The following is a 27,772-nucleotide window of genomic DNA, read 5'->3' as shown; positions in this document are numbered from 1 at the left end:
GGCCTCTCTAACCATCTCTCACCTTCAAATCCATGATTGAATGCACAGTTGACTTGTGTTGACTTTTCTAGGGTTTCAGTTGACCTAACTATGCTCAGATGAAATTCAAGCCTCTTCCACTTGAGATCTTGATTCAAAATGATGCCATAGCTCATATGAACTCTTGTGAATGATCATGGTTCCCAAATTCTTCAGAATGGCTACCATCTATTGCTCAATGACTGCCTTGACCTGTGATTGCTTCATCTGCAAGTAACGAGGTTAGATGACATATTTTTGTACTTTTGGTTAGTAAACAAATGAAAAGCAATGATATACAAATGCAAAACATGCTTGGTGATCAAGAACCACACTCAAAAGATAACCCACCCACAGGGAAGGAGGCAAGGTGCACAATGATCCTTGAGGCAATGATATGATATGATATGATGCCATGAGGGATCTTAGGGACAAAATTGGGGTCTTACAAGGTCATGAGAAGCAATATGCAAAAAGAGTGACTCATTTTGGAGTTTTGGTTCAAAAGTTATGGCTTGTTGAAGTTCCATGCATACTTGGCAATCATTTGATCATAACTCTTCAACCATTCATCAGATGCTCATGATCTTGGACTTTTTGGAAATGGGAGAGAAAGATCTTCAACTTTCATGTTTCCCAAAATTTCATTTGAAGCTTCTTTGATATTGGAAAGTCAAGTTGAAGTTGGTCCAAAAACTTGCTATTTTTGGAAACTTGAAATTATAGGTCACTTTCCATTTTGGGAAACTTTTGACTTGACCTTAAAATCTTCAATATATGTGTTTGACATGATGAATAAACCTCTTCAGGACATGAATGAAGTGTCAAACCATTTCTCCCCCTCACCTAGCCCTCAGTTGACTTGAAAATGCACTATGGACTTTGAGCCTCTACTACCTGAGGAAATGGCTCAGAAATGAACCCCTAACTCCAATAAGCTTTCCACATAACCATGTGATCTCCATCTCAATATAATACTTCACCTCTTTGAAAATCCCTGGTTGGAATAGAAGTCATTGATTAGGGTTGACCAGAGGTCAAAACCCTAATTCAAAGGAACTTGAGCAAGAACAATGAAACCCTGGATGATGACATAACCATGATGATGGTGACATATTCTTGCAACCAAAATAATACTCAACCTTTTGAAGGATCAAGAAAACCCTAAATGAAGCTTAAACCCTCAGATGGTTGGTGATCAGACCATAGAAACCCTCAGGCTTAAATCATGTACCATCTCCCTCTTCTGAAAAAGACTCTGGAGGATGATCTCATTATTTCCACATGTTATGCAATATACAAATTCCAAATATCCTAAAACATGAAATGCAATATGCTAAACTAGTCCCAAGAAGAGGAGGGCAAATTTTGAGGTGTTACAAGTGTACAATACAAGTTAAGCTACAAAATCAAAAGGACTATAATACAAATGACTATAAAATATTTTCTATCCATTACTCATTATTTTTGGATGACTCTCGTACCAACTATTACAACTGTGAATTTGAATAAGTTTCCAATTCTATCCTCCAAAAATAGTTTTCTTCATCTATATAAAGAGGACAAAGGAATTGTGAAAACAACGATTGAACGACAACAATGATAAGAAACTTCATACTGAAAGAATTTCAATAAAGAAAATCCATATCAAGAAGTAGAAAATTGAAAGAAACACTTATCACTTCATTTCATATATTCTTAAGTGTAAATTCTAATAATCACTTTGTGTGTCTGCTTATTTAGAAGCAGCTTTGTAAACAAAAATCTTGTATTAAACAATTATTAAGTTCCTTGGGGGACTAGGGTATAGTCAGAAGCCTTAAGAAGTCATTGATGGTTAGTCTTTGAGTTGTAATTCCTTAATGACTAAGGTTTGTTAGAATCCTTAAGAAGTCATCGGCGGATACTCTTTGAGATTGTAATCAGTGTGATTATTTAATTAAGTCCCATTGAGAAGGAAAAATCACTCTGGCGAGTGGGATGGATTAACCCCGTTAACGGTGAACTAAGATAAAAATATCTTGTCATTTTTATCATTATTTTTTTTTCTTCGGGATAACAAAAACTTGTCATATTTGAAACCCAATTTAATCCCCCCTTTCTTGTGTTTCTGAAACCTTCAATTGGCATCGGAACTTTGGTTCTGTTATTGACTATTTTATGTCAAACACTTAACCGTGTCAGATGCATATCCATATTTTTTAGACACATAATGGAACATACAAACAATGATAAAGATCATTATTCTGCAAAACTTCCAATCTTTGATGGAGAAAGTTTGACTATTAGAAAGATAAAATCAAATGTTTCTTCATAGGTTATGATGAAGATCTGTGGGATATGATGATATATGTTTAAATTCATTCCATATATGAAAATGGTACAAAGATTGAAAGAAGCAAAATGAATGCGCGATAAAAGAAGGGTCACAAGAATCATCATAGATCCAAAATATATTGTTGAATGTTATTTCCAATTCAGAGTTTGAAAAGATAACAAATGGATACTTTTCTAAGTCTATATTTGATTCTTTGAAAATGACTCATGAAGGGAATGAGAAAATTAAAGAAACTAAAGGCTTGGATTTAATCCAGAAGTATGAGTCATTCAAAAAGGAAGAAGATGAAATGATTGAGGAAATGTTCTCAAGATTTCAAACTCTTGTGGATGGATTAAAATTTCTGAACAAAGGCTACACCACTTCAGATCACATAAAGAAAATCCTCAAAAGTCTTCCAAAGAAATGGATCCCTATGGTGACAGCACTTAAGGTTGTCATACCCAAAATTTGTCCTCCCTTTTTCATTTTTCATCTAACCTATGACTTAAGATTCATTTGTACTCATTCATGCATCATTCATCTGCATCATTCATTCATATTAACACTTGCTAATAATCATCATAGATTCAAAGTTCATGCTTAACAGAAGGACTAAGGTTTACTTATGGATCAGGGCATCAAAACCCTAACCCTTGATTGTGCTACTATGAGACTTTGTGATTGCTTCTTGAGCATTGATTTGATAATCTAAACCCTAATTATGGGCCCATGTGTTGGGGTCTTAATTGTGGAGCTTCTTGCTTTGTTTGAAGACCTTGATTGGGGGTTGTGCATCATGAAACCCTAATCAAGGAAGCTTGGTACTTGTGTGCCATTTGAGGTTGACTTTTAATCATGGAAATGACTAAAACGCTAGCTCATTGGAAGGATGTTCTTGTCATACATCTTGTCATGCATCATCAACTATTAAACTTGCCTTTGTGCATGATATTCATTCATCTAATCTACATATCCACTTGTTTGGGATTTCATCTAGATCAAGGTCATTATTCCCCATCCATTTGGTTTTACCTTGGTCATTACTCTTGGGTATTTGGTCTATTCAAGTTCAATAAAGTCCTCATTCATAACACATTCAAGATTGTTAGGTCTTGTTTCTCATGTTTGGTTCATTGGGTGGTCATGTCCATCAGCCAATTCAATCCAGTCCATAGTCTTTTTAGACAATTTCATTCATGATCAACTTAATCAATTCAAGTGTCATTTTCACTCACATATTGTTAATTCCATTACAAAGGTGTTCATGTGCATACAAAACCACATTATTGTTCAGATTTGTTATAGTTGACTTTTGGTCAACAATTTACTTTTTGGTCAATTAGTTAACCAAAGTCAACTGACCCTCCCTTGACCCCCTAAAACCTATTTTCATTCATTCTTCCATGCTTCATCATTAAAGTCCTTATTTCATTGGATTTTGCATGACTAAGGGGACTTGATCCATTTATTGGTCCATTTCTAGGTTGGACCACCATTTGGACCAAGAAATTAGGTCATGACCAGGTTCATAACCAGGTTCATTTCTTTGTCAGACCAGCAGTTGGACCTCCAGGTGAACCTAGTCCAATTTCCATCAGTTAAGCCATCTTATCATTTTTAAAACCATTAAACCATTGAAACATTAATTACATAGCTATTAGTTCAATTACAATACAACCTTTTGTTTTAACCAATTCAAAACCATGTCATTCAATTTTCATCAAACTATAACATTCAAATCCACCTTCCAATATACATTCAATCAAATCCATACATAAATAAGATTTCATTCAAAAAATTCCATATGTATTGCAACATAACCATTCATACATTCATTGTCAATTTTCCAATTACAACCAAAGTACAACAATGGAAATCTATAACCAATTCCATGACATCCATAGCATTCCAAATTCCATCAAGAAGCTCCATAACACCAAGCCCTTGCGTTGTTGGCTAAATAGTTCAAGCATTATATTCCACGTATTGCCCTTTCTGCCTTGCCACATTGCCTTGCTGCAAAATGACTAAGCCAAAGGATAACCTATAATCCAACCCCCAATCTAATTCTTCCTAAGTCAGTTGCACACAAGTGATGTAACGCCCCAATTTTATTTAAATTATTTTCCATAATTTAATTATGTGATAGTTATGGTTGTGTTGTGTTGATTGGTATTTTGATGTGTTTGTGCACCCTTGGTATGGGGTAGCTGCCTTAGAAATTAAGGTGTTGGAGAGTGTGTGAGCAAAAGTGTAGAAAGGATGGTGTAGTGACTAAAACTAATTAATCGTACTAGTTATTATTTAATTATTTAATTATTTATTTAATATTATATGAATATTAATTTAATTATTTAATTTGAGTGGATTATTATTATTATTATTATTATTATTAAGAAAACAGTGATAATATAATAAGTTAATAAAAATAAACTCAGTACGTAACATTTGGGGAGAAAAGAGGAGAAGCAGATAAAGTGAGAAGAAAAGGCTAGGACTCAAGGGGAGATTCACCATTATTGAAGGTTAAAGAAGCTATTGCTAAGAGTTCTAAGGTAAGGGTGAGGTTCTGATTATCTAAGGGTTAACATGATGATGATGGGTAGATTATGCAATGTAGGTTATGTGTTTTCTTCTCTATATTGAATTATGGGAATGATGAAAATGTTCCGGTTAAACCCATGAAATTTGATTGAATTGTGAGAATGACGAAAATGTTGATGTTAAACCCATGAAATTTGATTGAATTATGTGAATGATGAAAATGTTGTTGTTAAACCCAGGAAATTTGATTGAATTGTGTGAATGATGAAAATGTTGTTGTTAAATCCATGAAATTTGATTGAATTATGGGAATGATGAAAATGTTCCGATTAAACCCATGAAATTTGATTGAATTGTGGGAATAATAAAAATGTTACTGTTAAACCCATGAAATTTGATTGAATTGTGGGAATGATGAAAATGTTGTCATTAAACCTATGGAATTTGATTGAATTAGGTGAATAATGAAAACGTTGCTGTTAAACCCATGAAATTTGATTAAATTGTAGAAATGATGAAAATGTTGTTGTTAAACCCATGCAATTTTATTAAATTATGGGAATGATGAAAATGTTGTTGTTAAACCCATGCGATTTGATTGAATTGTGGGAATGATGAAAATATTATTGTTAAACCCATGAAATTGATTGAATTGTGCTAATGATGAAAATATTATTGTTAAACCCAAGAAATTTGATTGGATTATGACATGTAAAAGTTGAGTGAATTGATGTGGTTTCGGGCCAGAGTTGGAATGATGAATTGTTGCAACTTGTTGTTGTTGGGAGGTTTGGGGTACATATGAATTGATGAGAATGAATGGTTTTTTTATGCTAATATGTGATTTAATATGATTTTTTTGTTTTAATCATTGAATAATTATAGTATGTCTAATTCTAAGATCAGAGGTTTTTACGGAATCGAAATCGGAGGTCAGGAATAATGCTTTAAAAATTGGACCGAACCGACCAGTTCAACCGGTTGTATCGGGAATCGGAGATGAATCCGGTTGGGTCAACCTTTCAAAATTGTTAGTGGGTTAAAATCGGAGTAAAACTGGAAAAATCGGATTGAATCGTCCAAAATCATTCGAACCAAAGAACCGGAGCCGGTTTTGTAAAACCGTCCGATTCAAAAAAATGCATTAAATTAACCTTTTTTTATTTTAATTTTAACATGTCAATATCAAAACTTAACCTACATTCCCCAACACAAACAAAGAATTCTATATTTGTTTTACAACCATACAAACTTCTAAGTTTCTTCACTCCATTATAATTTTTCTTTCAACCATACTCCATCATCATCACGCCGTCTCTTTTAAACATAGTGATATCCAACATAATATTGATTGTCGTTCAAGTCAATATTATTTGTTGTTGTCAATTAAGACTTGTTTGTCGTAGTTCAACTCAAATTCGTTTTTTTGTTTTGTTTAATAAAGTATAATATATTATTTATTTTTAGTATTCTATCTTATTTAATTTAGGTATTCTTAATTATTTGAACTTTATTTTAGTTATTATATTCTATTATTTTAATATTTATTTAAATTAGTTTAAATAATTTTATTGTAATTCTTTAATTTGGTCAAATTATTCTTAAATGAAGGGTAGAATTATTAGTTTATTTAATAAACGGTTCGAGTGTAGGTTTAACCGGTTGAACTAATAAAATCTTAAACCGCAAGTTTTATCGGTTCGATCTCCGATACGGTTTTTAAAATATTGGTTCGAAAGACCTCCAACGGTGAAAAATAGGTTTCTGGGCTGTTTTCGAAGCCCGTAACCGGTTACCGATTTGAGAGTAACCGGTTACCACTGTTACGTGGAAAAATTGGGAAATTAAAAATGATGTAATTTGAACTCCGTAACTCGGTTTGACGCGTGCTTCGAAGCGTCGGAAAGCTAAGAGTGTTTATTGTCATTTAAAATTGGTTCCAGTACCTAAAAATGAATATTTTTTTGTGTGATGATGTTGGAATGCATTGTACTATTTATGTGGTTGTGTGACATAACCATAAATGCATTATTGTTGCTTATTATGTTGTATGTTGATGTTGTTGAGTTGTATAACATGTGTTTGATGCATGATGATCAATATTGGTAGCATACATTGACTATGGAGGTGGGTCTTTATGCATGATGTTGTTGTTGCATGTATTGTTTGGTGCATGTATTCATGTTGTTGGATAGATGGTTTGTTGTTGGTGAGCCTCAAATCCCATTATGTGGATATGGTCGATAGCTAATTTTGGAGGTGATGGAATCAGTGAGACGTTATCGGAGGTTATGGTAACGAATTGATGACTTTCGTCCTAGGAGGTGAGGATCGTAATGGTGAACCTGAGTGTTCACGTATTGGTACCACATGCATTGAGTCGAGTTGTTGAGTCTCATTGCATTGTACATTGGTTGCATTTGTTATTATGTTAGATAGTTGATTATGTTATTATTATGTTGGATGGTTAGATGGTTGTTATGTTGCTATTATGTGTGAATAGCCATTGTGTGGATTATATGGAATTGTGTTATGGAATGGATGATGTGCATGTAACAATCTGATGCTTACTTATTATCATGTTTTCCTTTATATAATTATGATATCTCACCCCTACTGTTTGAATGTTGCCTTCACGCGGGTAACATTCATGTTATCTGCAGTAGGAGTTCAGATGTGAGTGGAAGATGAAGCCTGATGTAAAACTTTGAGAAAAGGGAGAGACCCTGTAAACATCAAAAGATATCCAAGATTAGTTGGAAAAATAATTTATTTGTCTCATACTAGACCCGACATTTCCTCAAAATGGCTTTACTTATTTGCATTCTTGGATAATATCCTTCTTCAATTTTTAAAGTTTTTCAATTAATACCCATTTAATTTAGTTTTAGATTTGTTCCATGGTACACAAATTTACCAATTCTTAGAAATAAAAAATGTCAAACCTAATAATTACATTTTTACTATAATGCAATACAAAGAACCCATATTGCTCTTAAGTTTCACAAAATCTAAAACTAAATATAAAATTCAATGTGACATTCGATTGTCTAGACTATTTGGAAGTTGCATAATAAAGTTATTTCTGTAATACCCTAATTCTAATTAACATATTTGAATTATGGTTGATTTTCAGTAACTAGTAAGTCAAACCTTAAATTAATGAGCATGGCATCATTAGTGAAACTTTCAAGAGGCAAGGGTATTATAGATAATTCCAAGGCAACTACTTAATCCATTTCTAAGAGGACAAAACTCATTTTCACTCACATTATCTCTCTTAAAATCAAAATTTAGAAGTAAGAAGATCAAGAGAGTGAGATGGAACCTAAACCATCAGTGGAAGAACTCAATTAGGATTAGAAGAACTCAATGCTTGAGAAAATGATTCTTCGAGAAATAATTCAAAGCATTCGTAGAACCGAATAAAGGGTATCTCAAGGGGAATTAGGGGTACATCATAAGTTATACTACCAAGTAGTAGCATAGTATTTGATATGGATGAGGTTACATGAAAAGACTATATAGAACTCAACATGGAACTAGTTACTCTAGTCTCATAGTAAGGGTGTAGAAACTCTAATCCATGGGATACAAATTAAGATGAACCAAAATTAATAAGTAAGAAATATTGATCGGTTAGAGGAAAATTTAGATGCCCAAGGATTAGTTGGATAGGTAATAACTATCAAAGTACTTGAATGTAAAAGAAGTGGCCTAGACAACTTTTAGCCAAAAGGGAGAATGCGTTGACCAAATCCCTAATGGTTCATGAGTAATCATGATACCGTGTAGGTATGAGACTGCATTGTTGGAAAAAGTTTGGTTTTACATCTTTTATCCTTGAGTTTTGATGATAACAGAGAGTAAAAGAACAATTTTGTACTCTAATACTTTGTTAAGTATGCATAATCTGAACAAGCCAAAACCTGAATCAAGCAGACTCTAAACAAGCTTGAAACTAAGTAAAGCAAAATTTGAACAAGCCTGATACTAGAGAAAGCAGACTCTAAATAAGCCAGATCCTGAACAAAGCAAAGTCTAAACAAGCCGGATCCTGAATAGAGCAAAGTCTAAACAAGCTAGACGTTGAACAAAGTTGGTCAAACCATATTCTGACTCTAGACAAAGAGAGACTCTGGACATCAACAAACTCTGGATAAGTTAAAATATGAAGAAGTTCTGAACTTAAAGTCAAATTTAGATTTACCAGTCAACACTTCTGAAGTAAACAACACAAATGTACTCTTAATCATTCAAACCACATTTTCATTAGAATCTGAAATTTATTCTCAAGGCTCTGAACTCTTAACTAGCTTTAAATCTCTCATATACGAAGCCAATGTTTTAGAGAAAAATAAGGAATGAATACTCTAAGTGTACAATAAAAGTTAAGCTAAAAAATCAAAAGGATTGTAATACAAACGACTATAAAATATTTTCTATTCACTACCCATGATTTTCATATGACTCTCGTACCAACTATTACAACTGTGAATTTGAAGAAATTTCTAATTCTATCCTCCAACAATTTTTTTCCATCTATATAAAGAGGAGAAAGGAATTGTGAAAACAATGATTGAATGACAACAATGATAAGAAACTTCATGCTAAAAGAATTTCAATAAGGAAGATCAAAATCAAGAATTAGAAAATTGAAAGAAACACTTATCACTTCATTTCATATTTTCTCAAGTGTAAATTCTAAAAATCTCTTTGTGTATCTGCTTATTTAGAAGAAGCTTTGTAAACATAAATCTTGTATTTAACAATTGTTAAGTTCCTTGGGGGACTAGGGTATTGTCAAAAGCCTTAAGAATTCATTGATGGTTAGCCTTTGAGTTGTAATTCCTTAAAGGACTAACGTTAGTCAGAATCCTTAAGAAGTCATTAGCGGATAGTCTTTGAGAGTGTAATTAGTGTGATTATTGGATTAAGTTCTGTTGAGAAGGAAAAATCACTCTGGTGAGTGGACTGGATTAACCTCGTTAACGGTGAACCAAGATAAAAATAGCTTGTCATTTTTTTCATTATTGTTTTTTTGGGGGATAACAAAAACTTGTCATATTTGAAACCCAATTTAATCCATCGTTTCTTGTCTTTCCGGAACCTTCAATTGGCATCGAAACTTTAGTTCTGTTATTGACTATTTTATGTCAAACACTTAACCGTGTCAGATAAACATCCATATTTTTGAGACACATAATGTCACAAACAACGATAAAGATCATTATTCTACAAAACTTCCAATCTTTGATGGAGAAAGCTCGACTATTAGAAAGATAAAATCAAACATTTCTTCATAGGTTATAATGCATATTTATGGGATATGGTGATATATGTTTACATTCATTCCATTTATGATAATGGTATAAAGATTGAAATAAGCAAAATGAATGCGCAGTAAAAGAAGGATCATAAGAATCATCATAGATCCAAACTATATTATTGAATGCTATTTCCAATTCAGAGTATAAAAAGATAACAAATAAAGACTTTTCTAAGTCTATATTTGATTCTTTGAAAATGAATCATGAAGGAAATGAGCAATTTAAAGAAACTAAATCCTTGGATTTAATCCAGAAGTATGAGTCCTTCAAAAAGGAAGAAGATGAAATGATTGAGGAAATGTTGTCAAGATTTCAAAATCTTGTGGATGGATTAAAAATTTTAAACAAAGGCTAAACCACTTCAGATCACGTAAATAAAATCCTCAAAAGTTTTCCAAAGAAATGGATACCAATGGTGACAACACTTAAGGTTGTCATTGATAACACTAAAATTTACCGTATTTTTGACTCCGATTTCACATGCATTCTAGTCGTTTTATTATCATTTTGTTGTGTTATTGGTATGTTTTCCTTTGTTTTCAGGTTTTTACTTTAATCGGAGCCCCGATCAAGAAAAGGAGTGAAAAAGAGCCAAAAACCCTAAAATTCAGCATTTTGTGCTTATGGCCTACCCAATGGCGGGCGCCACAGACCAAGCCATGACGTGTCCAAGCTCAACTTCCCTAAACTCCCAAGTTCTCCACTACATTCACTAAGGCGCCTCACTTTGGCCTTGTGGCGGGCGCCATGGCCTTGTGGCGGGCGCCACAAGAGGAAAACAGTTTCCCTCCATTTTCAAGTTGAAGGGCATCCAAGTCATTTCCATCTTTTTACTTGCTTATAAATAGAAACTCGAATTCACTTTTACAATCATCCAAACTTAGAGCAGAGGCAAACTCAGAGCAACTTTGTTTCACTTAGGCATATATTCAGTTTTATAAAGTGGTAATCGCTTCGCATTGGAGTGTTACCACAATTGTGTAATCGAGTCTGTGATAGAGTCTGTAATCGAGTTTGGAGCACTTTGGAAGGAAGTTAATCCTGCCGCCGTTTTCATTTCCGCTTTGCAATTTATTCAACCCTCCGATTGGAGCAGGTTTTTATTACTTATCTTTACTTTATTTATTTCCCGCACTCGCTTTACTTTATTTATTTCTCGCACTCGCTTTACTTTATTTATTTCCCCCACTCGCTTTACTTTATTTATTTCCTCGCACTCGCTTTAAATTATTTATTTCCTCGCACTCGCTTTAAATTATTTACTTTCCTCGCACTCGCTTTAAATTATTTATTTCCTCGCACTCGCTTTAAATTATTTATTTCCTCGCACTCGCTTTAAATTATTTACTTTCCGCACTCGCACTACTTTTATTTAAATTAATGCACTTTTACTTTACCATGTCTAACTAAATCTATAAGGTTAGAATGTACGGATCGTAATTGAACCGATAATCCGTACAATTGTTCGTAGAAGCACTTAAGGGCTATTTTAACTTTCAACTTAAGTTTTCCCGCACTTCAATTCCGTTGGGTAAGATCGAAAGTCGTCCAACGTCTTTTTAAACTTAATTGTTTTTAACTATTTCAAAAACAGCGAAAGCACTTTGTTTAGTTCATTAGGAGATTTTAACATTAAGAAGAAAAGAGATTTTAAAACTATTTTCGGACGCGTTTATAAGTTTAGAGTCTAGTTCGTAAGAACCTCTTTTGGTTAAGAAATTCAGGTTAGAATACTTTTCAACTTAGTCAAGATACTATATTTCTTAAAAATAGGTTTACTACTCTAACGCAATGCGCGCCTTTTTATAAGTGACAATAAGAGGGTTTGATTAGGGAGTACAACTCGGCTCTGAATACACGAAAGCGACAGTTCCTGTTAAATTAGTTCTTTTCAAAGTAGGAAACACTGCCCATAAGTAGCTCTACTAGCAAGTACTTGGATTATCAATCGATTACATGAATTACATTCGACCCTGTCTTTATTAATTATATCTTTATTTCAACACTTTACCTTTTCATTGCACACTCTAAAAAACACCTATTTTGATTGCCTTTGATAAACACCATAACAATAGATAACGATAGATTGACACTTGGTCTCTGTGGATTCGACAATCTTTTATATTACTCTGACGCGTTTGTATACTTGCGAAACACCGCATCAAGTTTTTGGCGCCGTTGCGGGGGACCAATTTCGTCAAATTTCATTTCCCTGTTGTTATATCGTTTAGACTTAGGCTATTTCCTGCCGGTCAATGCGAAGAACTCGCAGCACCGGAAGTTTAAGCTTAGTATACCCTCTGGCGGAACCTGAACGTTACGCTCGCACACGTTTATTCTTTCATAGAATTAAGAGAGCTATGGCCGAAGACCATAACCAAAGACCTCTTAAGGATTTCACTCAACCATCTAATGAAGAACCTAGTTCTAGTATAGTAAACCCAACCATACCAGCTAATAATTTTGAACTTAAACCATCCATGTTGCAACTAGTGCAACAGAGACAATTCGCGGGTCTCGCTACTGAGAACCCAAACCAACATTTAAAAATATTTCTTTAATTAGCAGACACTTTTAAAACCAATGGAGCTTCTCTTGAGGCAATACGTTTAAGATTATTTCCTTTTTCCCTCAGAGATAAAGCCCTATCATGGTTAGATTCCCTTCCACCCAATTCCATTACGACTTGGGATAACCTTAGAAGAGTTTTTCTTGCTAGATATTTTCCCCCGAGTAAGACCGCCGTTCTTCGAAACCATATAACTAGATTTACCCAAAACCAAGGAGAATCATTGTTCGAAGCTTGGGAGAGATATAAAGAGTTGTTACGAGCATGCCCACATCATGGTTTAGAAAATTGGTTAATCATTCAAACCTTCTATAATGGACTTCACTATAACACAAAGATGACCATCGACGCTGCCGCAGATGGTGCTCTGATGAACAAACCTTATCCTGAAGCTAGTGCCCTCATCGAAGATATGGCTCAAAACCATCAATCATGGGGAGTCGAACGAGCGACAGTTGAGAAGAAGGAAGCCCAAGGAGGAGTGCATGAACTAAGCTCTATAGACATGATGCAAGCTAAAATGGACGCATTAGCCCTCAAAGTCGCGCATATGTGCATAAACCTGAATACTGTAGCCGCAGTTTCGTTGGATTGTGAGATATGTGGAACCAAAGGACACCAATCGGCAGAATGCAGTCTATTAAATGAAACCCACTCTGAGCAAGTGAACTACACCCAAGGGAACCCATATTCGAATACCTATAACCCTGGATGGAGGAATCACCCGAACTTCTCCTATAAAAACAATAACCCTATTCAAAATAATGCACCCCCGAGACCTGGCTATCAAGCCCCAAGATCAAATCAACCTATGCAACCTGTACCACAAAAACCGAGCCTTGAGAAAATTATGGAAAATTTTATCACCGCTCAAACCCAACAAAACAAGGAGTTCATGAACCAAAACATTCATGTTAACGAATTGATTACTCAGTTAGGAACCAAGGTTGACCAAATAGTTACTCATACCAAGATGCTTGAAACCCAGATCTCTCAGGTAGCTTTAAACCAAGCCCCTCAGACTGCACCTGGAGGACAATTCCCTGGACAACCTCAACAAAATCCGAGAGGGCAAGCCAATGCCATTACCCTACAAAGTGGGAACGCTTATGATGAGCCACCAAACCCGAGATTGAGTGAACCCGAAACTTCTAAGGAATGTATCAAACCCCTGGACGAAGTAAAGGAACCAGAGGAACCTGAAAACCAGGAAGGTCGAGATAAAGGAGAATAACCTAAAGATAAAACTTACGTACCACCCCCACCATATAAACCACCTATACCATATCCACAAAGACTTAAACAAACCCAGATTAATAAAAAGTATCAAAAATTTATTAAAGTTATAGAAAAACTTCATGTAGAAATCCCTTTCACAGAAGCCATCACCCAAATACCTTCTTATGCAAAGTTTCTCAAAGACATCCTTACCAACAAACGTAGACTTGACGATCCGAAGCCTTTGGAATGTAATGTTATTTCCGAGGACAAATTAGCAAAGAAAGATAAAGATCCTGGAAATTTCTCCATTCCTTGCCTTTTGGATAATCATGTCATCGAAAAAGCTTTTCTAGACTTAGGAGCTAGTGTGAGCCTAATGCCTTTAGCAGTTTGTGAGAGGTTAAACTTAGGAGAATTACAACCCACTAAGATGTCACTTCAGTTAGCCGATAGATCTGTTAAGTATCCGATAGGCATTTTAGAAGATGTTCTTGTTAGGATAGGTCAGTTATTTATCCCTACTGATTTTGTTGTCATGGACATCAAAGAGGACAATGATATACCAATCCTTCTAGGTAGACCATTCTTATCGACTGCAGGAGCCATAATAGATGTCAAGAAAGGAAAGTTGACATTTGAGGTAGGTGACGAGAAAATAGAATTTGTACTTTCGAAATTTCTTATGGCACCTGTGATGGGAGATTCGTGTTATGCCTTAGATATCATTGATGAATGTGTTAGAGAATTAGAACAAAAAGAAATTATAAAAACAATCAAGTTACCATCAACTCTCATAAGGGAAGATGATGACTTTAAGAAACCTTGCATCGATGATAACCTTTACGAATGTTTATCCCTTACCCTAAATCCTATGCCATTCCCTAAGAAACCAACCTTAGAACATAAGGAACTGCCTAAGAACCTGAGATATGAGTTCCTCAATGAAAAGATGAACCGTCCAGTTATAGTTAGTGCTACCTTGAGCCAAAAGGAAACGAACCAACTTTTAGACGTTTTACGAAGATATCCCTCAGCCTTAGGATATAATATCTCTGACCTGAAAGGTATAAGTCCATCCGTATGCATGCATCGGATTTCACTAGAAGAAGATTCAAAACCCTCTAGGGAATATCAGAGAAGAATAAACCCTATAATGAGTGATGTTGTTAAAAAGGAAGTTCTTAAGTTACTTGAGGCAGGTATCATCTACCAGATCTCAGATAGTAAGTGGGTGAGCCCTGTGCATGTAGTACCTAAAAAGGGAGGCATCACAGACGTGCAAATCGATAAAGGCGAACATGTAGCAAAACGTTTAGAAGGAGGATGGTGGATGTGTATAGATTATAGAAAATTAAATAAAGCAACTAGGAAGGATCATTTCCCTTTACCATTTATAGACCAGATGTTGGAGCATCTAGCCAGACACTCTTACTTCTGCTATCTAGATGGATACTCTGGATTCTTCCAAATACCTATCCACCCCGAAGATCAAGAAAAAAACTACCTTTACATGCCCTTATGGAACTTTTGCCTACAGACGAATGTCGTTCGGCCTCTGTAATGCCTCAGCTGCTTTCCAACGCTGCATGATGTCAATCTTTGCAGATTACCTAGATGGTATCATGGAAGTGTTTATGGATGATTTCTCGGTTTGCGGATTTGATTTCCACAATTTTCTTGCTAACCTTGAGAAAATCCTGGAGAGATGCATGGAGGTGAACCTCGTGCTAAACTGGGAAAAATGTCATTTCATGGTAACCGAAGGAATAGTCTTAGGACATATAGTTTCTGAAAAAGGTATAGAGGTAGATAAAGCTAAAATAGAAGTTATAGAAAACCTAAAACCCCCAAAAACCATCAGAGAAGTCCGAAGCTTTCTTGGACACGCTGGATTCTACCGGCGTTTTATTAAAGACTTCTCCAAAATAATTAAACCTTTAACCGGACTTTTAATGAAAGATGCTGAATTCATTTTCGATGAAAAATGTAATGATGCATTTAATCTTTTAAAGCAAGCATTAGTATCTGCACCCATTATGAAACCACCTGATTGGTCAGAACCTTTTGAGATAATGTGCGATGCTAGTGATTATGCAGTTGGAGCCATTCTAGGACAAAGGAAAGATAAAAAATTACATGCCATTTATTATGCCAGTAGAACCCTAGATGCTGCCCAACTTAACTACGCAACAACTGAAAAAGAATTACTCGCTGTAGTTTTCGCTATAGACAAATTTAGATCTTATCTAGTAGGAGCAAAAATTATTGTTTACACCGATCATGCTGCCATTCGTTACCTATTAAGTAAAAAAGATGCCAAGCTCAGATTACTCCGATGGATTCTATTACTACAAGAGTTTGATTTAGATATAAGAGACAAAAAAGGCACTGAAAATGTAGTAGCTAACCACCTTTCTAGGCTAGAACAGCTAAAACCAGAACTAATACCCATAAATGATGATTTTGCCTATGATAGACTGATAGCTAGAGTAGAAACCATCGAAGATAATAACCTAGATCATTATGAGCATTCCCAAAATTCCTTAGCAATAAGTAACGTACCCTGGTATGCAGATTTCGTTAATTACCTAGCTGCTGATATAGTACCCCCTAATCTTGACTACCACCGCAAGAAGAAATTCTTCCATGATGTGAGAAACTTCTATTGGGACAAACTGCTCCTTTTCAAAAGGGGTAAAGATGGCATTTTTCGCCGTTGCGTTCCAGAAGAAGAGGTAAATAATATTATCGAGCATTGTCATTCTGCACCTTATGGTGGACATGCGAGCACCTCTAAGACATACGCCAAGATTCTTCAAGCTGGCCTATTCTGGCCTACCATGTGGCGTGATGTCTATGCTTACATTGTCAAGTGTGATAGATGCCAACGCACTGGAAACATTTCAAGGCGTGATGAAATGTCTCTAAGAAACATTCAGGAAGTAGAACTTTTTGACGTATGGGGTATAGATTTCATGGGACCTTTTCCACCATCCTTAGGAAACAGGTATATCTTAGTAGCTGTAGACTATGTGTCTAAGTGGATTGAAGCTATAGCCGCACCCACAAACGACACTAGGGTAGTAATCAAACTATTTAAAAACTATATATTCCCTAGATTTGGAACACCACGTTTAGTCATAAGCGATGGAGGATCACACTTTATATCGAGAATATTTGACAAACTTTTAAGAAAATATGGAGTTAGGCATAGAGTAGCAACACCATACCACCCACAAACTAGTGGCCAAGTAGAAGTATCTAATAGGGAGATAAAACAAATCCTAGAGAAAATTGTTTCTATTTCTAGGAGAGACTGGTCTCAGAAGCTTCAAGAAGCATTATGGGCCTATAAAACCGCTTTCAAAACCCATATAGGAACTACTCCTTATCAACTAGTTTATGGAAAATCCTGTCACTTACCTTTCGAATTAGAGCATAAGGCCTATTGGGCCATTAAAACTTTGAATTTAGACTACCTAGCCGCTGGAGAAAAGCGTATCCTAGACATTCATAAACTAGAAGAACTTAGGCAATCTGCCTACGAGAATGCAAAAATATATAAAGAGAGGACAAAAGCCTATCACGACAAAAGAATAGTAAAGAAAAACTTCGATATAGGCGATTCTATTCTCCTTTTCAACACTAGGTTACGACTCTTCCCTGGAAAGCTACGTTCAAGATGGACTGGTCCTTTCGAAGTATCCAAGATTCTGAGATCCGGAGCCGTAGAAATCAAGAACCAAACCTGTAGCCCATTCATTATAAATGGACAAAGACTGAAGCTCTACGAAGGAGGAGACATTCCAGCATACTACTCGAGCCACACCCTGATTGATCCACCAATTCCTACTACTACAGGTGTATAAATTCTAATCGTCAAGCTAATGACGTTAAACAAGCGTTGCGTGGGAGGCAACCCATGGTTTTTCTTTCATTTTACTATTTCGCATTTATTTAATTTTATTTTTATTTTTTTATATTTTATTTTATCATATTTTGCATTAAGACTAAGATTTGAATGGTTTGTATTTTCAGGATCACTTCCTTAACTTTTACAGGATGCAGGATTTCGATGACATGCACGTGGCCTATAGAGATAATGCTCAGAGGGAGCGCTACATTGCTTTGTATCAGCGCCCTATGGCACCCACACGTTATCCTGATCAGCACTGTATGGAGGCACTGGGTATCGAGCCGAGTATCCGATTCCTTAGCCACCAACTTCACTGGGACGAGTTTGTTGATGACTTGAGTAACACATATAGGAACCTGACTTTGGAGTTCCTGAGTTCATTCGACTATGACCCATATTCTGGACCAGATGGGAATGCTGCTTTCAGGCTTTTCGGAGTTGAGTATTCCTTCAGCCAGAAAGAGTTCGGCGACTTATTGGGTTTCCAGACCACTCCTGACGCTATCCCGGAGACACCTATGGGATATTTTCTAGGTAAGGAGGTGGAGAAGTTTTGGAGTGATATATCGGGTGGCGAAAGCCAAGATCCATCTACGCAGTTGTCTCATGTCATACATAACCCAGCCTTCAGATACTTTCAGATGATATTAGCACATTCCTTCCTAGGAAAGCCGGATGCAGAGACACTACTGAGTGAAGAGGAGATCTTCCTATTATTTTGTGCATCCCAGTCTCGCCCAGTAGCATGTGGGAACTTTTTATTATACAGTCTCAGCGGTATCTCCAGATCAACCGAAGGAGTCATCCATGTTGGCGGAATCATCACTTAGATTGCTGCCGCTTTAGATCTGTCTCGCAAGCTGTTACATCTTCGGACCTACTGTGGGTACACGACCATGGACATCGACTTCTGTTTGACCAGAGGATTGATGAGGAGAGCCTCTTTCCACCCATGTCAGTTCCGATTGCTAGTCGACAGTGAGGCTATCCATTACTTCACACTGCCAGATCCTATGATGACCAGTGTGCATGATGTAGGTGTTTAATTGGCTGCATTATATGGTAAAACACTAGCTGGATTCTAATGGCTTGACTGATGTCATGACATGGTGTGTATGTGTGACTGCATTGTAGGTTAGAATATCTAACTGTACTCTGATGTCTTGACTGATGTCATGACACACTTGAGTAGTTACTGCAGGATTAGCTAATACAGGATTTATTGAATGTCAAACTGGATACTGTGACATTCATCCCTGTCAGCAGATACTGAGGAATAGAACAGTTGGTGTTCTGTTAGAGCTCAGTATTCATTTGCAGTCTGGTTATCAAGGAAGAACCAGACCTGGCATAAGGCCTACTATATGAATGTCAAACTGGATGTTATGACATTCATCATGGTCAGTATATACTGAATAATAGACAGAGTGGTGTTCTGCTACACTTCAGTATGTTTCTTAGTCTGTTCTTCAAGAGGATAACAGAACTGACTTAAGGCCAAATGTGTAAATGTCAAATTGGATACTTTGACATTTATTATTGTAAGCTGTTACTGTAGTATGGTCATTTTGGTCATGTACAGGTCAGCAAAATTGTACAGTCTGTTTTCTGGAAAAACAGACTCAGCATATGATCCTTGATGTCAAGCTGAATGTCGTGACATTCATTCCTGGCAGCATATGCTATATTGTAGGTTGTTCAGTTTTCTGTTTCAGCTTTTTCTCAGGCTATTCTTCAGGGATTCAACAGCTTAGAGAAAATCCAGGAAATCAACAACCAAGCTACATTTAATGAACCTAACATATAGCCTATTTGTTAGTAACCTAGATGTTGAATTTATGGGAACTCACGTGACCTTAAATTCAGGAGAATACAAGTGCAAAAGCTCAGGTACTGCAATATAAAAGGAAGTCGTTCCTTCATTCAGTTTTGGGGATTTTGAGGCGTGAAGATTAAGTGTGTCCATCATACTTCACTGCTGTATTTTTGTGAGTCTTGTATTAGACATATCTTGTAAGCCAAGCCATTATCACGTTGATGATTGCTTTGGTATAGGGTGTTCATTGAGTTGTAAGTGTTGTGTCGCTCAAAGCTTTTAAGCGTGAGTGCTGTGTATCTTGATTAAAGCTGTTAAGCACAATCAAGAGTTGTTTGAAGTGTGACTTCAAAGTTGTCTTTAATATTGATTAAAGGTAGTAATCACTGAGGTGATTGAGGGGGAGTGAGTAGGAACTCTGATCTTAGAGTAAGATTGAAATTGCATTGGGTAGGGATTAAGTGACAAGTTGTAAACGGGTGAGTTTAGCTTTGAATTAATACTACTGATAGTGGATTTCCTCCCTGGCTTGGTAGCCCCCAGATGTAGGTCATGTTGGACTGAACTGGGTAAACAATTACTTGTGTTATTTACTGCACTTACTGTTAAGTTCTGCATAATTCTTGTCTGTGCAGAATTGGATGTCATAACAACCCGTGTGACATCTAAAGTCTGATAACTAGAATTTCAATTGGCATCAGAGCAGGCACCCTGCCTGTGAATTTCTGGGTGAGATCTAGGGAAGTTACTTTCTAGTACCATGGACAAGGATATAGGACACTCAAATAGACCACCCATGTTGGATGGCTATAATTATGATGACTGGAAGCCTCGTATGATAGCCTTCTTAAGGTCTCTAGATAGCAAAGTCTGGAGAGCTGTCAACAAAGGATGGGAGCGTCCAACGAAGACAGGTGAAGATGGAATCAGTGTGCAGATTCCTGAAGAAGAGTGGGACAAGGAGCAAGAGTCATTAGCTCTTGGTAATTCCAAGGCCTTGAATGCATTGTTCAATGGAATCAGTAAGAACATCTTCAGGCTGGTGCACCACTGTGAACTAGCTAAGGAAGTTTGGGATACCCTCAAGGTAACTCATGAAGGTACTTCCAAGGTGAAGATGTCCAAACTTCAGATGCTGACCACCAAGTTTGAAAATCTGAGGATGAAAGAGGATGAGACTATTCATGACTTTCACATGAATATTCTTGAATTTGCAAACACCTCTGGTGGACTAGGTGAGAAAATGGCTGAAGAGAAACTTATAAGAAAGATTCTCAGGTCCTTGCCTAAGAGATTTGCTATGAAGGTCACAACCATAGAGGAGGCGCAGGACATCTGCAATATGAAGGTGGATGAGCTCATTGGTTCTCTCCAAACCTTTGAAATGGGCTTGTGTGAGAATGCTGAAAAGAAGAACAAAAGCGTAGCTTTTGTATCTAATGCTGAAGAGGAGTCAGAAGCAGGATATACTGAAGGTGATGAAAGTATATCAGAAGCCTTAGCCATGCTTGGGAGACAGTTCAACAAGTTCGTGAAGAAGATTGATCAAAGAGGGAGACCTAATGTCAAGAACATCCCGTCTGACATCAGGAAAAGATCAACTTCTGAAGAAAAGTTCAACCAAGGCAAGGGAATCCAGTGTCATGGTTGTGAAGGGTATGGACACGTCAGAGCTGAATGTCCTACTTATCTCAAGATGCAAAAGAAGGGGCTAACTATCACATGGTCTGAAGGAGATTCTGAAAGTGAATCTGAAGGAGAATCTGCCAAACATGTCACTGCACTAACCAGTGTTTGTGCCTCTGATGATGACTCAAGTGCAGATGAACTGACCTTTGATGAACTTGCTGCAGCCTATAAGAAGCTGTGTACCACCAGTGCAGAAGTCCGTGCACAAGGAGAAAAGCAGAAGAAACTCATCAAGGAACTGGAAGATGAGAGGCAGAAGCATCTGACAGCCATAGAGGGTCTAAATGGTGAGATAGCCTTGCTGACCTCCAAGCTGAATCAGATGACTAAATCCATCAGAATGATGAACAAGGGAACTGACACCTTGGAAGAGATTCTAAAGGTGGGACAGAAGTCTGGAACCAAATCTGGCCTAGGATTTGGGAAAAGATCCTCAGCTGAACACAAACGCCCAAAGGCTAAAGTTCAGAAGTTCAAGCGGAAGTCAAAGCCAATGTCTCAACATCGGGGAACTAAGATGAATAATCATCAGAAGAGGAAATACTAGGAGTGGAGATGTCACCACTGTGGTAGGCTTGGACATATAAAAGCCTTCTGCTACTGGCTTCATGGTTTCCCTAACCAAACCTCGCATGTCAGGCCTAAGCATAAGACATATAAGCGCTATGTCCCCATCAAGAAGCAACAATGGTATGCTAGGTTAGCGCACACAGCTCTAAGGGCTTCTACCAGAGAAGACTGGTACTTTGACAGTGGATGCTCAAGACATATGACTGGTATGGAAAATCTACTGGTGGATATTCAACCTCACACTACCAGCTATGTGACCTTTGGTGATGGTGCCAAAGGAAAAATAAAAGGTGTGTGTAAGCTGGACTGCTCTGGAGTTCCAAAACTGAATAATATGCTGTTAGTAAGAGGACTGACTGCAAATCTCATCAGCATAAGCCAAATGTGTGATCAAGGGTTCTATGTTCAATTTACTAAGGAGTTGTGCATTGTGACAAATGGTGACAATCAGGAAGTTATGAGAGGAACCAGGTCCAAAGATAACTGTTATCTGTGGGAACCTAAAGTCTCTAACTTTTCCATAATATGCTCCTCAGCCAAGGAAGAACAGGGGGTGAAGCTGTGGCATAGACGTCTTGGACATCTTCACTTACGGGGAATGAAGAAGATTATATCCAAGGAAGCAGTCAGAGGAATTCCAAAGTTGCTTATTGATGAAGGAAGAGTCTGTGGAGAATGCCAGGTGGGCAAGCAAACCAAGATGTCACATCTGAAGCTGGGACATCCTACAACTTCCAGAGTTCTGGAACTATTGCACATGGACTTAATGGGACCTATGCAGGTTGAAAGTCTTGGTGGGAAGAGATATGCTTACGTGGTGGTTGATGACCATTCCAGATACACGTGGATAAGCTTCATCAGAGAGAAGTCAGATACATTTGATGTCTTCAAAGACCTGTGCATCAGACTTCAAAGGGAAAAGGACAGTTGTGTGGTCCGGATTAGGAGTGATCATGGTACGGAGTTCAAGAATTCCAAGTAAGATGAGTTCTGCTCGTCTGAAGGAATAAGTCATGAGTTCTCCTCCCCTATAACTCCCCAGCAGAATGGCATAGTTGAAAGAAAAAATAGAACTATTCAAGAATCTGCCAGAGCAATGATTCATGCAAAGAAGCTCCCCATGTACTTTTGGGCTGAAGCAATGAATACCGCGTGCTATGTTCACAACAGAGTCACCTTGAGAAAAGGAACCTCCTCCACTCTATATGAAATATGGAAAGGCAGAAAACCCACAGTGAAGTACTTTCATATCTTTGGAAGTAAATGCTACATTCTCACAGATCGTGAACAGAGAAGGAAGCTGGATCCCAAAAGTGATGAGGGTATATTTCTAGGATACTCCACTAACAGCAGAGCCTACAGAGTGTTCAACTACAGGACCAATGTCCTGATGGAATCCATAAATGTTATTGTGGATGATAAAGAGGAAGGGATCGATGTCATAGAGGATGTTGAAACATTCCTTGACAGTTCAACTGACATTCCAGTCAAGTCTGAAGAAGTACAGGAACCTCCTCCTGAATGTGAAGTAGATGCAACCACCAAAATGCCATCTATCAGAATTCAGAAAGACCACCCTAAGGATCTTATCATAGGGGATCCTAATAGTGGTGTGACTACCAGGTCACGGGGAGTAAGCTCAAATTCTTGCTTTGTATCCAAGGTTGAACCAAAGAATGTGAAAGAAGCCCTGACTGACGAATACTGGATCAATGCCATGCAAGAGGAACTTGAGCAGTTCAAAAGGAATGAAGTATGGGAGCTAGTTCCAAGACCTGAAGGGACCAACATCATTGGTACCAAGTGGATCTACAAAAACAAATCTGATGAGAAAGGAGTAATTACTAGGAATAAAGCAAGACTAGTATCTCAAGGATACACTCAAGTTGAAGGGGTTGATTTTGATGAGACATTTGCTCCTGTGGCTAGGCTTGAGTCCATCAGATTGCTGTTAGGAGTAGCATGCATTCTGAAGTTTAAACTATTCCAAATGGATGTGAAGAGTGCATTCTTGAATGGCTACTTGAATGAAGAAGTCTATGTGGAACAACCTAAAGGGTTCTGTGATCCTAACCAACCTAAGCATGTATACAAGTTGAGGAAAGCCTTGTATGGGTTGAAACAAGCACCTAGAGCATGGTATGAAAGGTTGACCGAATTTCTGACCTCAAATGGATACAGAAAAGGTGGAATAGATAAAACCTTGTTTGTGAAGGATGAAGACGGCAAAATCATGATTGCTCAAATCTATGTGGATGATATAGTCTTTGGTGGTATGTCAGAACAAATGGTAACACATTTTGTTCAACAGATGCAATCTGAGTTTGAAATGAGTCTAGTTGGGGAACTAACCTACTTTCTTGGAATGCAAGTCAACCAAATGGAGGACTCTATGTTTCTCTCCCAAAGCAAGTATGCCAAAAACATCGTTAAGAAGTTTGGTATGGATAATGCTAGGCACAAAAGGACTCCTGCTCCTACTCATCTGAAGTTAACCAAAGATGATGGAGGGCCTAGTGTTGATCAATGCTTATATAGAAGCATGATAGGCAGTCTACTATATCTAACTGCAAGTAGACCTGACATTTCTTATGCAGTTGGAGTGTGTGCGAGATACCAAGCAGAGCCTAAGGTGAGCCACTTGAATCAAGTCAAAAGGATCCTCAAGTACATCAATGGGACGTGTGACTATGGGATGCTGTACTCACATGGGTCTGAGCCTGTCCTATCTGGGTACTGTGATGCTGACTGGGCTTGGAAGTGGTGATGACAGAAAAAGCACATCAGGAGGATGTTTCTTCTTGGGAGACAATCTCATATCTTGGTTCAGCAAGAAGCAGAACTGTGTATCCCTGTCCACTGGAGAGGCTGAATACATAGCTGCTGGAAGCAGTTGTTCCCAACTGGTGTGGATGAAACAGATGCTCACTGAGTACAATGTCACTCAAAATGTCATGACATTATTCTGTGATAATCTCAGTGCCATCAATATTTCCAAGAATCCCATTCAACACAGCAGGACCAAACATATTGACATTAGACATCACTTCATCAGAGATCTGGTGGAAGACAAGGTGATTACTTTGGAACATGTAGCCACTGAACTACAACTGGCTGACATATTTACAAAGGCTCTGGATGCTACTCAGTTTGAAAATTTAAGAGGCAAACTGGGAATATGTCTCTCTGAGACCTTATAGCAACCAATGATGTTTGGAATGTACTTATTGGAACTATGTTCTGATTGGTCAACAGATCATAGTTATACCACTTGCAACAAGTGTGGCAACAAGAGGGTAAGGAGACACCCTAACGTGAGAAGGCCTATGCACCTGCAGGAATTCAAGGACGCTGTTCATGCAGGAGTGGTTCTGGATGTCAGAAACAAAGTCATGGCATCTGATATGGTTGTACCTACAGTAAAGCAAAAGTGGGTGATTACTTGATCAAAGTTGTGAAGCAAGATCAAGTGGGTACTAACTTGGTTGAAACTGTGAAGTAAAACCAAGTCTGTAAGTTTGTCATTTTTTTTCTATTTATGTTGTTGGCTTTGGCAACATTTTTGAGAAAAAGGGGGAGTAACAGGTGATACCCCAGACAACAGATTGGTCTGTGAAAACAGACGTTCATGACAGACTCGAAGATTCCTCCCCTGCAGCTGATGTGTGTTGAAGTTTTGTATTTAACTTCTGCTCCTCTGTATGTGTGCTGCTTTGTGAAGTTTTTATTTAACTTCCATGTAGGTGAGTGTGCTGCCACTCTGAGTGTATTAGCTAGGTTTATTTCCTGGTAGATGTGTGATTCCGCTGCTATGAACTCTGTTATGGGGATCAAAGTGTTTTAGCCAAAAATTTGCCAAAGGGGGAGTTTGTAGGTGTTTAATTGGCTGCATTATATGGTAAAACACTAGTTGGATTCTAATGTCTTGACTGATGTCATGACATGGTGTGTATGTGTGACTGCATTGTAGGTTAGAATATCTAAATGTACTCTGATGTCTTGACTGATGTCATGACACACTTGAGTAGTTACTGCAGGATTAGCTAATACAGGATTTATTGAATGTCAAACTGGATACTGTGACATTCATCCCTGTCAGCAGATACTGAGGAATAGAACAGTTGGTGTTCTGTTAGAGCTCAGTATTCATTTGCAGTCTGGTTATCAAGGAAGAACCAGACCTGGCATAAGGCCTACTATATGAATGTCAAACTGGATGTTATGACATTCATCATGGACAGTATATACTGAATAATAGACAGAGTGGTGTTCTGCTACACTTCAGTATGTTTCTTAGTCTGTTCTTCAAGAGGATAACAGAACTGACTTAAGGCCAAATGTGTAAATGTCAAATTGGATACTTTGACATTTATTATTGTAAGCTGTTACTGTAGTATGGTCATTTTGGTCATGTACAGGTCAGCAAAATTGTACAGTCTGTTTTCTGGAAAAACAGACTCAACATATGATCCTTGATGTCAAGCTGAATGTCGTGACATTCATTCCTGGCAGCATATGCTATATTGTAGGTTGTTCAGTTTTCTGTTTCAGCTTTTTCTCAGGCTATTCTTCAGGGATTCAACAGCTTAGAGAAAATCCAGGAAATCAACAACCAAGCTACATTTAATGAACCTAACAAATAGCCTATTTGTTAGTAACCTAGATGTTGAATTTATGGGAACTCACGTGACCTTAAATTCAGGAGAATACAAGTGAAAAAGCCCAGGTACTGCAATATAAAAGGAAGTCGTTCCTTCATTCAGTTTCGGGGATTTTGAGGCGTGAAGATTAAGTGTGTCCATCATACTTCACTGCTGTATTTTTGTGAGTCTTGTATTAGACATATCTTGTAAGCCAAGCCATTATCACATTGATGATTGCTTTGGTATAGGGTGTTCATTGAGTTGTAAGTGTTGTGTCGCTCAAAGCTTTTAAGCGTGAGTGTTGTGTATCTTGATTAAAGTTGTTAAGCACAATCAAGAGTTGTTTGAAGTGTGACTTCAAAGTTGTCTTTAATATTGATTAAAGGTAGTAATCACTGAGGTGATTGAGGGGGAGTGAGTAGGAACTCTGATCTTAGAGTAAGATTGAAATTGCATTGGGTAGGGATTAAGTGACAAGTTGTAAACGGGTGAGTTTAGCTTTGAATTAATACTACTGATAGTGGATTTCCTCCCTGGCTTGGTAGCCCCCAGATGTAGGTCATGTTGGACTGAACTGGGTAAACAATTACTTGTGTTATTTACTGCACTTACTGTTAAGTTCTGCATAATTCTTGTCTGTGCAGAATTGGATGTCATAACAACCCGTGTGACATCTAAAGTCTGATAACTAGAATTTCACATGATCCAGCGAATTGGAGTTATGCTCTAGAGGGCCAGGGAGAGACCGTTGAGGAGTCGAGATCGCCACCCATTGCTGAATACACACCTACACCACCATCTCCCAGAATCACTATTTTCTCTAATAATCTTTCATTGCAGACACCCGACATCCGCACTCAGATTGCTGAGTGTCGTAGAGAGATCGCAGCGCTTAGACAGGAGGTGGCTGACCTTACTTTACAGATGGGAGTGTCTGATCTCACCCATGCTACTGAAGTTGACTGTCTATATCAGGAGATCGCAGAACTCAAGCAAGAAGTAGCCATGCTCCGTGGTTCCTCTCAGGAAGATGACATCCCAACTACATGATCTCACCATTTAATCTTATTTTATCTTATTTTTTATATTTCTCGTGTTTACATAACTCATCTTATATTATCGCATTTGGAATATTA

General features: G+C 37.4%; 1 non-coding gene across 1 annotated transcript; it reads right to left on the bottom strand.

Annotated features, from left to right (window-relative positions):
* Nucleotides 1-12,956: 12,956 nt before the first annotated feature.
* LOC127124033 (small nucleolar RNA R71) lies at nucleotides 12,957-13,063 on the bottom strand. The gene has a single exon (XR_007803677.1). It is a non-coding gene; the product is annotated as a small nucleolar RNA R71 (small nucleolar RNA).
* Between the last annotated feature and the right edge of the window lie 14,709 nt (nucleotides 13,064-27,772).

Source organism: Lathyrus oleraceus, chromosome 2 (assembly GCF_024323335.1).
Source record: "Lathyrus oleraceus cultivar Zhongwan6 chromosome 2, CAAS_Psat_ZW6_1.0, whole genome shotgun sequence".
Classification (NCBI taxonomy): Eukaryota; Viridiplantae; Streptophyta; class Magnoliopsida; order Fabales; family Fabaceae; genus Lathyrus; species Lathyrus oleraceus.
Note: the sequence above shows the minus strand (reverse complement) of the source record. Positions and strands in the feature narration are given on the sequence as shown.